Here is a 12,950-nt window from a genome sequence, read left to right on the forward strand (position 1 = left end):
ATGATAAAAATCCATCTCTAGCCCTCACATCCTTTTTCCCATCTCTCCTTACAAGCACATACATCTACTTCCTCTCCCTAACTTTACCTGACTTTCATTCATCTTCCTTTGTATAGTGTTCCACTTCCACATTTAAATATGACAAAAGATTTTTCTAACATCTGGGAAGGACAGAGATAAAAATTTATTTCTTAAGGGGCTGTGCTTTTTGACTGTCCTAAGCTACACTGCAAGGCTGAAAATACCTATACCTCTTACAAAGTTCAAAGAACTAGAGCGGCAACCCAGAAAGGGAATTGAATATACATTTCCTGGAGGATACAGTTCTTCTGGAAGTCTCTAGTTGGTCCCTTCACCCTTATCCCAATTCAAGGTAGACAAACAGGTGCTGACAAGGGCTTCCCACCACAATAAAACTGAAGATGAGCTGAGAGTGCAGGGTTTCATTGGTAAAGATGACTTGCACCAGATTTCTTTTAAAAGCAAATGGAGTATGTGTGTGAAATCTGAGAGACCTTCTGGTGAGTCTTGCTCACAGTGTGTTACGTACTTGTCCTCTGTTAAAAGCTGGCCAAATGACCCTAACGTATAAGAATCACTTTCTCACGCAACTGTCATCATCTGGAAGGATAACACAAGACAGCACACTGGAGGAATCCGAGATGCTTAAACCATCTTCCTCCCTCCTTTTTTATTCACCGTTGCATCTGAAAGGAATAACCTGAATCCCAAATTAAGATTGTACATACATAAACACTTCAGCAGACCAAAAAGAGCCCCCAAGGCTTATTAATGTTTTGTTCCAATAGTTGCCCTTAGAGATGCCAGCAAGATCAGAATTCACCATCCCAAGAGCCATATCCACACACACATACACTGTCCCTGCCCTGGACGGCAACTGTGCCCTGGCTGCTTTCATGCAGCTATCAAACCCTGGTGTACAGAGCTGCAGCTATCGCTGCTTATATACATTGTACAGATTTGAAGTTCATCATATTTTCATGGTAATTCAGCTCATTACTCAATTTGCCCTTATTTAAATGCTAATTTCAGTGAAGTGGTTTAACAAAGCAATAATGAAAAAAGGTCCTCATCTTCCACTGACTGAGTTGGGAAAAACTTGGGATTTGGCACACAGATTAACCACATAAATGCAATAGAAGTGATCTGTTTCATACTTAATGTATTTGGTTGATAAAGGGTTTGGTTACAAAGGTAACGGTTGAGCCTCCCTTCCTAAATATACAGTACCATGCATCAACAGGAAAACTAAAACCTCATGCAAGCATTAATAATTAGGCTCACCACCCTCTGTTGATTTATATACTTGATACTTGCGTTTGTAGATACTTGATACTTTGTTTTCTTCCTTAATGTATGTTTATCCATTCTATTTAGAAGTTCTGACTGTTATATATAATCAGATACTTTAGAAAGCATTTTGCTATAATTGTATTTGGTAAAGTTAAGTGCTGCAATTCAGAAGGGTTTAACGCTAACTCCCCCTCCACAGAGCTCCCACTGAGGCTGACGGTGCCAAGCAGCTTACATTGCCTCCTCCCACTAGAATCAAAATAGCTTGTTCTGTCAGCTTCCCAAAGCCCCTCAGGGTAAAAAGCAAACAAGAACATTCAACTTCCAGCAATACGTTTCTCAGGGCAATGGCAGACAGAAGAGATGGGTGATGCAAAGAAGTTCTAGGCCTGTTCCTCATTTCTTGGGCAGGAATTTCTCAGTTCTCTTCTTCCACAGAAGTTACCTCTGAAAACTTGCTCACTGACTTTTACCATCTTCTCATTTTCTCCTCCAAAGCATTCCTGTTTGCCCTCATCCCCTCCCAAACGTGTTGCCCCAGTTTGCACAGGGTCAGGATGGCGAGGGAGGAGAACAAAACAAAGCAGCATGTCACTGCACGCAGAATACAAGGGTTAAAGGGTAGAACCTACAGCAAGTGGTCAGGAAAGATTTCTGGTCATGAACACAAGGTATTCACCTCCTGGACTACTTCTTCATCTGCCAGGTGTCCACCAGTAACGAAAAGGTAATTGTAACAGATGATACATAATTTTCATGAAATAATTATGCAGGAGAAAATTAATGGTAATTTCCAAAGCTTCATCTTTCTTCTGCTTGTCGCTCCCCAGTGCATCACCAGAAACCTACACTGTGCTGTTCACAGAGGTTTTGTTACACAATTAAGTATTGCTGCAGCTTAAAAGAAATGTGATTCCTGAGAAGCCAGAGGAACAACTCCTGTTTAAGTGAAGACAAATTCCATCTGCAGTAAAACTCTGCAGCAGCTGTGTTTAACAACACTTTAGAGCCAATAGTGCCTAATGAAAACAGTGGGATGCAAGGACATCCATCCCTTTTTCAGAAGCTATCAAAAGAAAAAAAAAAATTTCCACTGGAAATCTTGAGCCATGTAACCAGGTACTGATGTACTGGATTCCCTAACCACTGTGGTTCACTCCAGAGAGCAAGCTCTTGAGTAGCACAGTCAAGTGTGAATGAGTTAGATTTCCAACATTCAATGAATGCAAATAGTACAACATTCAACTACAAAATGTATTTCTATATCTCTAAATAGGTGGGAGGTAATTTTGGACCTCCTCCTTGTGAAAATACACAAGTCCGTGCAGCACCATGCCAGCTCGTTGCACTACGAGGGCAACCTCCACATACAATAGCAATGCACTGACATTTCCAAAACATAGGGGAAAAAATCCATCTCCAAGCTCCTTAACAATTCCTGTGTGGCCCAGGGTTGTACATTAAGTAGAAAATATCTGATTTTCAGAGTCCATGAAGTGCACTCTGTAGCTCTGGTTACTGGACAGCTCTGAAAAAGACTTGTCACTCCCTTCTCCCAACACCACCTGAAGCTTCTAAAATGTTATTCCTGCAACAACACAATGATTCAACATAATGATTCACTGTGGGAAAGAAAGAGCATTTGAGAGAGAAGAAATGACAGCAATTCAATGTGAACACAGTAACATAGCCTCCTCTACCACTTTGACCTATATAATCTCAATTTATTTTTTTTTTTATCTGTCAACTGTTTTTATCATCTGTCTGTACTAGCTTTCCAAGCACAATGGAGTAAAAAGGGACATCGCGTGTCTGCAAATTAGCAAGAGGTATCACTAAAGCCACAATTGAATTTTCTTTGGTGTAAGATAAACTTTTGTTGTTTCCATTCTTCTTACAATCTTCTATTTTAGTCTCCCAAAGGTCTTGGTGACTGTACCTGCCTATTTGTTTGTGAATGTGGATACAGAATGGAGGAGGAAGGCTGCAGAAAGAGAGAATGGGGATGGAGGATGGGTAATGGTCAAAAGACTGTTTTTATAAAATGAAAATCTTACTTTTGAGACCGAAAAGGATCAAGGAGCTTGCTCACATTCATTATCCAAAAGGTGAACAGTTCAGCTCTTCTTCACAAGCAAAGCAGCATCCTGCTCGACGCTCAGCACAGCGTGGGGTGGCGATACAAGCATTCCCAGTATCAGCACTAGGCAAATGGCTCATCGAGACTTCCTCATGTAGAAACATTTATCTTGACAGTCAACAATGTTCTTTAGAGATTACTTCCATGCATTATTTCTTTTGCTGCTTGAAGGCACTCACACGCACACAAACATCCATAAACTGCTCCAGAAAGGCTCAAAGATATCTGCATAAAATCTGTATGTGCTGTGGTAGTGCCTGCAGTTGTGGGGTGCTGCAGCAGGGATAAGCCATGCCAAACAGAAATCCAACTGAGCAGAGCTAATTAATGAAACAGACTTGTTGTTCCTACTGGAACAAACACTCCGTGGTCCTACAAACGCAACTGAGATTTGTTGCATTTGTGAAGCTGGTTTATCCACATGTGCATCTACAATGTCACCCGCTCCCTGGAGAACACCCAGGTAGAAAAGAGGTTTTATTGAACAAGCTGACAGAAATGTCACAGAGCTTGGAAGATGTTGGAGTTTCCATAGATGCCAGGGAAATCTGAACCAGTACTCCACAGGGGAGGATCCATCTGATAGTAAAAAACAAGGTTCTAAGGATCAAAATACGATATCCTCAAGCTAAGCAGGTTTCTGTTCAACTCCCATGTTGATCCATCTTTGGAGCAGTGCTCATAGGTCTAATATGTCACTACTACATGCTGGATGGCAGATCGTCTTGAACTGACCTGGATGGATACAGAATTGTTCAGAACTCAACTTTTGTCTCCACTATGCCGTGAGTTATGTCCTTACAGCAAGGGTTACTTGTTAGAAGTGTCCTGTTGGAGAGCTGGCAACCATTGCTTGTCACAGCTGAGACAGTCAGATTTCCTTGTGGCATGTAATGCAAGCCATTAACGGGTGAACATACTGCAGGAGTTATTCAAGAGCATTGACTACATACAGAAAATATGACAATGAAGCAAACGGTTGATGTTAGTAAGGTCTCTTCCAAGTCTACTATTGAACAACTTTACAGTACATTTTAGAAAACGTTAGCAAAAAGTAATAAACGGAGAAAAGAACAATGACAGCAGGAACTGTCCCAACCTTCCCAATGGTAATGCAGCACATGTAGTGAGGATGAAAGCTTTCTGACACCACTCACTACAGGTAGGTGGAAAACAGACCAAAAAGCCCAGTGTTTTAAACTACTGATCTTAGTCCAGATCCATGCTTTATGAACTGTTCCACTCTACAAAAAGCAGAGATACAATTCTGGAGCTGTGAATATTTACTTTTGATTTACCTCAGTAATATATTTTTCTAGTGTTGATTTTCAAAAATTTTAAAGCAATAGCCTTACTGTCAATCCAGTTTTAACTTTTTCATCAAGGTCTTTATCTTATGCAGTTTTCAAAAAAATAAAGCTGCTATTTTTGTTTGAAGAAAACAAACAATAAACTCCATAAACATAGCTACCCCTCCCTGGATTTTCATAAATCAGAAGTTTATAATCCTGCCTCGATTACAAGACTATTGTCTAAACAAAAACAGTTGGGAGAAGAGAGCTGAGTTAATATACAAACCCATCAAATTCTAGAAAACGAGTCTGACTGAAATCCACAATGCTTCCAATGAATCAGAACAAAATTTGAAGAAAGTTTAGTCTAAAATATAAGAAATATACGTGCCTAATATTAAATTTTGCTCAAGGGATATCACATCTAATTCTGAATTATAGTAATTTTATATCCAATATGACAAATTTAATTGTTTTTTATTTTTTTAATATAGTCAGTTTGACTTTCAGTTCCTATTTACTAGATTTCAGAGCCAAAGAAGAGCCTACATGAGAAAGACACAAAAAGTGTTGTGCAAAACTATAACTTGCAAGCATCTTTATAAATGCACGGTGTGTGCCACTGCAACTGTTTCTGTATTTTGCTAACGCAAGCCCTGTTGGACAAAACTAGGTCTGAAGTGCATGATTCTGCCAGATATACAGGCCAAATCCTGCAGTTCTGGAAATATGCTGACATATCCAGAATGAGTAGGTACACTTGAACTGAACATGGTTTAATACTTTAGAATTTAAATGAGAATAAAAGATTGCTAGGGTGAGTCCTGGTGGCAGGGATCTTTGTAAAGAGAGAGGTGTCTGATTAGAAAACTCAAATTCCCAACATTTCAATATTCAGTCCTATTTGAATCAACAAAAAGATTCCACATAACACATGAAACAAATTTAAACTACAAATCCGTACTGGTTTCATTTAAAATAAATATCTTGAGGTAGTAAAGCAGCCTCTCTTGACAGAATTTGTTTCATTAAGGTTTTCCTAAACTTCACACAGCACAGTAGGCACAGTAATTTTATTTCCAAATGAGTTAAAACAGCTTTTGATCTGGTAGAGGCACTTAATTACAATCAGAAGGGCAAGAAACTAAAATATATGGAAGTGTGCTGGGCAATTCATGTCTTTTCAGTGTAATTATCCTACCTCAGGGTCAGTTCAAGTTGCTCCCACAAAAGCTAACTTCCTCTGAAGAGCTATTTGTCATGGATGCTTGATTCTTAATCACCTCATCAGATCAACTGCTGCTCTGCCTGTTCCTGTGATCACTGGGAAGCTTTCAGACCCCTTCCACTGAAGTTCGTTATTAGTTGGCTCCAATCCAGCTGGTGTGCTTAAAATTTCCTGAAAAACAAAAAAATTTAACAGCGTTTCAGGTGATGCTGAAGAGTAATGAGACATTACTGAATCCTGCAACACTTCAGAGAAACATTTTGGTCCACACTCTGAAGATGCAAAGTGAAGACACCAAAGCTGATGTACTCTTGTATACTACAGATCATGTATCCCCACCAAGATTCCTGGTTCCTTTCCATACATGGCCAAGGGAATTATCCTCTCCCCCAGTTCAGTAAGATTAATTCCCATCCTAACTCTCCTCCATAGTAACGTCAGCAACTGCACGCATGAAGAAGTAATAGAAAAGCCTTTGGACAGGACTTCTGAAAGTGATTTTGGACGTACCTGAGAAGAAATTTACAGGAGGGATTGGATTGTCAGGAGCTGAACACTTAATGCTCTCCAGCTAGTACCTGTACGGCATTTCTAAGAGCATACTCATAAATCAACAGACACAAAGTGACTGAATGCTACAAAGTGGGAGTACATTTTTAGGGAAAAAAAAAAAAAAAGAAAAAAAAAAAAGAGGACTTTCTGTTAACATCTCTGTACTTTTAAAAGGTCATATTTTGAACATATTTTGTAACACCTAGAGGGAGCGCAATACGAACCGCATGATCCCCTGTACATGGCCCAACAATACATCAAGGTTTAGTTTGCTGACAATCTTCAGAAAGCTTGAGAAGGAAGCAGCAAGACTCAAGAGAATTTCCCTGGACAGTTAGGAGTCTCACTGTGGAAACAATAGCACGGGGAAAGAACTGTACTGAGCTGCAGCACCTCAGTAATGATATATTGCTCATCTTAACTTTTCCAGCTTTAATGGTATGTCACATTTTTAATTACAGTATTTGTGTTTGAGCTCCACACACAGCACCTAAATTTCAGCTCTGCAATATGTGCCTACCTCTCAGCAGTTTTTTTCAAAAAACAAAACAAAACAAAACAACAACAACAACAAAAAAAAAAAAAAAAAAAAACACCAACAACCATCAACCAGCTATTTTGGCACAAGCAATTATTATTTTTTGTTTTATCTATTTGTTCTCTTAAAAGCATCACTGAAACAATTCACAATATTCACAATCCACAAGAAAAACAATTTAAATGCACATCTGCAGAAAAATATTAATTGATAGAAAACAGTAATTTACCTGAAACCCAGTTAGGTAAAAACTTCTGCAAATTCCTATCATAAGACTGTGCCCCAAAATAACTGCAGAACACATTATTCAATTGTCTGTGCTTTCTAGCTACAGGAGCACACATATGTAAGAACAACACGGGCGCAAAGCTGGCAGCAACCTTCTCAAAGGAGCATTCCCTCAGAGGCAAATCCCAATCGAGAAAGCGTCTCTGGATCAGTTGGCAAGCATACGGCCCTAAGTGCCTCAGGTATAGCCATGCTTTTGAAATGTTCTAATCTTCCAAGCAAGTGGTGCAGTGGAACAAAACGGCACCTTTTTTCAGCAAAACCAAGAAGCAAAATTAAAAGTACTTCCAGAAGTTCTGTTTGCTGTATGGACAACAGCTCTATTTGCCCTAGGATGCCCACAGATGAGCACATCGGCAGAACCCTGCGGTGTCCCCTGTACACTTGTCAGTGTACGTGATGTATGCATGCAGCAGTGATGCCAAGGGTCCTCATGCCAGCGGAACATCGATTCACATATATGCAAATAGTTCCTGGAAGTATTCATGATCAACTTAACCCATCGCCATTTCACAGCCTGACACATGGGACAGGTGACATATAAACGCAGTATTTCAGGCCAAAGTCTCGATGCAGCAGTCACTGGCTACTGTAGTTCTTGTCCTGGGGAAATACAGAGCCTCCCCTCAGCCTGACTACAAGCAAGTGCTGAAAGAAGGTGAAGAATCCGCAGAGGTGTCAGGAAAGAGCACTGACACCCTTCAGCACAAGTGGTAACCAGCTTAGTGATTTCTTTCCTAAATAACACATTGTAACTCAACTGACGTGCTTCAGCTAAAAGCTGCAGATATGTTGGTAGGTTTTGTATTTTAAGCTTTTGGTTGTGAAATAATTTTAAAGCACCGAAATTATGCAAACATTAAAATAACCTTTAAATAATCTTCTAATACTAGATTAAAATCGTATATAGTATCAGGAAGTTAAATTACATAAATGACAACACAGCAATTAGGCAATTTAAACAATGAACAAATAAAGATGAAGACAACAGAATACCAAGGCATACAGGCTGAAGTACAAAAGACCCCTTTCCTCTACCCATTACAAAGGCTAGCCAAGCTATTGCATGCATCAGTTTCAATCTACTCAAACACAAAATTATGCGTAAAAGACAAGTAACTTGAGGTGCACTTCTCCCTTTGCAGGCTGCCACCTGCATTTTTCTTGCCAAGGATGCTCACATCAATTTCAGACCTTTGTCTCTAGAAATCCTCCTAACTGCCAATGTTTTGCCTTACTACATGTTCATTCCCGAAAAATCCAAATTTCCTCTTAAAATACTCCTACACAACACATTCTTGGGCAGTATCCAGACCAATACAGCCGATACCCACTGGTCATTATAGGGGTAGCAGTTCTTCATTCTCCAGCAATTCCTTTGATTGCCATTATTACCTATTCACTGTGCAGTAATACTGCCTCCAATATTTCCCTCTAACCAAATGTACATTGCTGCCACCTCATTAGATAAAAAAATGCACTCACTGAGCCATGTCTTCATTATTAATTTCTGTTTCTCCATTATGGGCAGCAAGACTTTGCCCATCGCTGTCATTCATGAAGTGGCAGCACGTGAAATGAGGAAGCGAGCGAGAACTGAGGGAAATGCCTGTTTTCAGCCATCTTTCATAATGTTCTCCTCTTCATTTTTTACGTAATCATTTTTCCCTTAATTATATTGACTATAATTATACTCAACCTCCTACTGTCATTCCCTTTAATTGCAGCTTAGAGTTTCTACAGAGAAATGACAAGTCTCACAGGGAAAGGAAAGACTCCTCATGTCCTAAGCTGCAGTTAGACATTGGTTGGAAAGCCTGGTGTAACACACAACGTGCAATCAGCACCAGTGTAACAGTTTGTGTCAGCAGGCCCCTCTGAAACACAAGAGCTCTTTTCTACTCCTCTGCAGTCTATTTCACTTTCAAGTTCCCTTTCGTATCTTTGATCTTAGGGGCTCATGTTTCCTCCTGCCTCCTCCCTCTTTCCAGCACATTTAGACCTCAGTCTCCAGTGTTCTCCCGTTGTTAGCAGTATTTTCAGAGCAGGAAATTCTCCACTCAAAACGCATTGGCAGCCCTCCTGAAGCTCAAATTAATCTCAAGAGCCCATAGCTCAGCAAATTAATTGAAAGAGTGAGGCTCCTGCTCCAGCCCCAATCAAACCCAGGTCTCAGTGGGACTGTACTGAAACCAGACTTCATCAGGATTTGCTACAGTACCTTACATACACTCTTCAGTTTTCCCAGTCCCAGTTAAATCCCAGGTAGCTGACACAGTCACTCCCCCAGCTGCTTCCACCAAGGAAGAAATTCCCACTGGCATCCCATCTCCCCCTGCTCTTTTGCAAGGTCCTCCCCAGTGAGCAGTTTCTGCTCCTCGAATGCCTCCCTATAGCACAGCCCTCCGACCTCACGCCCTGTGTAAGTGAAACCCAGCAACATCTATGTTTTCCAAACATCCTGGCTTGGAAAGCTTTGTGCTGTAGTTAAGTTTTCCTGCTAGACTTTTCTCCTCTAGAAAAGTACAGCCCGTGTCTTTGCTTGCTCTACTCACGCAAGTGCCATAAGATAATCATCACCCGCCACAGACTGCTCAAATTAGTCATAAGGCAGCTACATCATAACAGCTAATTGGCCTGATTAGCTATTCTTGGTTGAGACCATTATCTGAATAATCTTGGCTTGTTCTTGCCTGTTTATGATTTTGCACTGAACAAGCACATCTATTCCTCAAAATACTGTTTTGTTCTTGCTGATTTTGTATTCCAAAAGCACCTAGAGCAGCTCACAGTAATAGAGTCTGCAGATTTTCTGATTTCCTTAACTTTTCAGGAGTTGGCTCTTTTTCAGTATAATTTAGCTGAACTGACCTTGTTTAGCTCAAAACGGGCTCCAATTCCTAGCTTGTACTTTACACTAAAATAAATTATTCCATTCACAAAGGAAATTCGTTCTTTTTTCATCTCAGATCTGAAACGTATCAGATATATCAGGCTCAGCAACATGCCTGAAAATTAACAGAAATGAGAGGAGCATAAGGCTTCGGTGCAACATCCAGAGTTTTCTTTTTATCTCCAGTCACAGAGCTATTTAAAGAAAGTCAATATATGGAAATACCAAGGCGTGTCCAGAACCACCACTTATGCTCAGAGCTGCAAATTATCAGAGTAAAAAGCTCATACACCTCACTCCAGTGATTGAATGGGATAATGAGTCAGACAGGGACTGCAGACTACTCTGGCAGTGCCCAGTTATTCCCCTGCTGCACTGCCAAGTGGCAAGAGGAGATATTAGCGCCCTTGTTCCTCCCATCAAAATTCATCCCTGTTCCAGCACACAAGTGCTCCTCACAAACAAGGCAAGAGGATATCACACCACTGTCTGTGGCAAAGAAGAGTGCAATACAGAAGCCCCTTTTATCATGGTGGGTACTTAAAAGAACTTGCAAAGGGTGCTCTTAATTTCGCACCCAAGTTTGTGAAAGAGTGTCAGGTGAGGTTTCCTGAAGAATTAATGGCACTCCACAGCTCTTAGGAGTCTGCTTCTGTGCTGAAGAGCCAATGAAGAAAGATGATCTTCACACAGCATGAAGACACAGACTACAGCAGGTTTAAGCCCACTTCTGAGGCCCAAAGCACTCTTGTACGTACTGCGGCTATATGACCTTCAAGAACTTCATTTGCTGAAGTGTCTGGTAGGTGCAGGGATCCATTTGACCACACTTAAATGCAGAAATATGGTGCTTGATCTTCAGGAGTGTTCTGTATCCAGAAATACTCTTAAAGCTGACAAAAGATGCTCAGTGTTTCAGAAGGCAAGCTAGATACCTCAGACAGGCATGGAAGAAAACAGACATTTACCACCGAGTTCACCACGTTCAAACATAGTCACCTTCAACACTCTGGGATCACTGCCTGGTCTCCTTCCAAAGCCACACAACCAGAAGCTCTTCCTCCCACCAACCACCAGTCCTTCCCCCAGCCCAGATCAGGATCTGGACACTGCGGTTCCTTGCCTTGCAGGGGAGGCATCTGACCATCTGGGAAGGAAAGCCTTAACTCACACCCGCCAGCTCTGCATCTTGCATATTTTCAGATAAAACAAGTTCTGGCTTTCTGCCAGGTTGCCACTTACAGAGGGAAGGAAGCAGCTTTCCCAAAACGCTAGCGAAATCTCTCTATATCCTCCATGATGCCCTCACCCCTGATGCCTACACAAGATTGCGAGGTGAGGTCCCCACTGCTCTGTGCAATAAATGCCTAACAGCAAAGTCCTGGGGCACCTCCGGGGTTCAGGCACTCACACAGGCCAGATGAACACTTCTCTGCTGGGTTGGCATAAACCCTACTGCTGCATGCAAGAGCCTAGAGGAAGAAGAGGCAATATAAAACAAGGAAACAGCTATCTACCCCTAACAAAGGGAACTAATTATGCTAGGGAGGTATTTCCAAGGATGCTAGGAAGCACATCCAGGGGACAAGGAGCCCTGGAAATTACCAAAAAAATAATATATGCACAGAAAAGTCTGAAGAGAGAAAGCCACCGACACAGAGCAAGCATCAGCAACATGGCCATAGGAAACACAAAAGATGACAGCTTTTAAGTGAGCTTTCTTGAGTCTTGCTGTGTTCAGCAACACAGGCCTTTGTAAATTCTTTAGGAACACATAGGACTGCATCAAAGTCACCCTTAACAATTCCTCATCTTAAGTGGAACAAATGACAGAAACCCTCCCTCCCCAATACCTTTTTATTAGATTCTGGGGTCAAGGGAGGCCACGAATACAATTATAGCCTTAGCAAGGAGATAATACCATGGGCTAAAAAAAAATCATTATTTGAATCAGGATGGAAGCAACAATGCTTTTCTGGCAGCAGAATTATATATTTGGCTTTCTCCCTACAAACGTGAACAGCATCCCTGTATTCCTTCCACATTGCCTGACCCTACTTCCAGCAGCCATACGTTTTCTTTTTCCGCCTAAGCTCCAGTAGAAAATCCCTGGTCAGCCAGGCCGGCCTTCTGGCCCGCTTGACTTCCAGTATTTTGGAATTGCCTGATCCTGTGCTTTTAGGAGGCAGTGCTTAAAGACTGACCAGCGCTGATGGACACAAATACCTTCAAAAGCAGCTTCCCAGGGGACCTTGCCAACTAGTTCCCTGAGCAGCCTGAAGTCTGCTTTCCCCATATCCAGAGGTGAAGTTTTGGTGGCAGTTTTCCTTCTGTCACCACAAATTCTGAACTCAACCACTTCATGGTCACTATGACGGAGACAGCCGCCAATTGCCACATCTCCCACAAGACCCCCTCTGTTCTCTAGCAACAGATCAAGGCGAGCACCTTTCCTAGTTGGCTCCCTTAGCACCTGCACCAAGAAGTTACCATCAAGGTGCTTTAGGAACCTCCTGAACTTGCTTGTGTTGGCTGTGTGGTGATCCCAGTTGACATCAGGCAAGTTGAAGTCCCCCTAAGGACTGTAACCATCCATACGAGCCTGGAACCATCTATTGCAGCACACCAGCCACAGGACTCATCCCACCAGGTTTCGCTTATGCCGATGTTGCTGTAGCTGTGGGACTGGGCCAAGGCTTCTAGCT

The sequence above is a fragment of the Aythya marila genome (assembly GCF_965140915.1).
Source record: "Aythya marila genome assembly, chromosome: 9".
In the NCBI taxonomy this organism is placed as follows: domain Eukaryota; kingdom Metazoa; phylum Chordata; class Aves; order Anseriformes; family Anatidae; genus Aythya; species Aythya marila.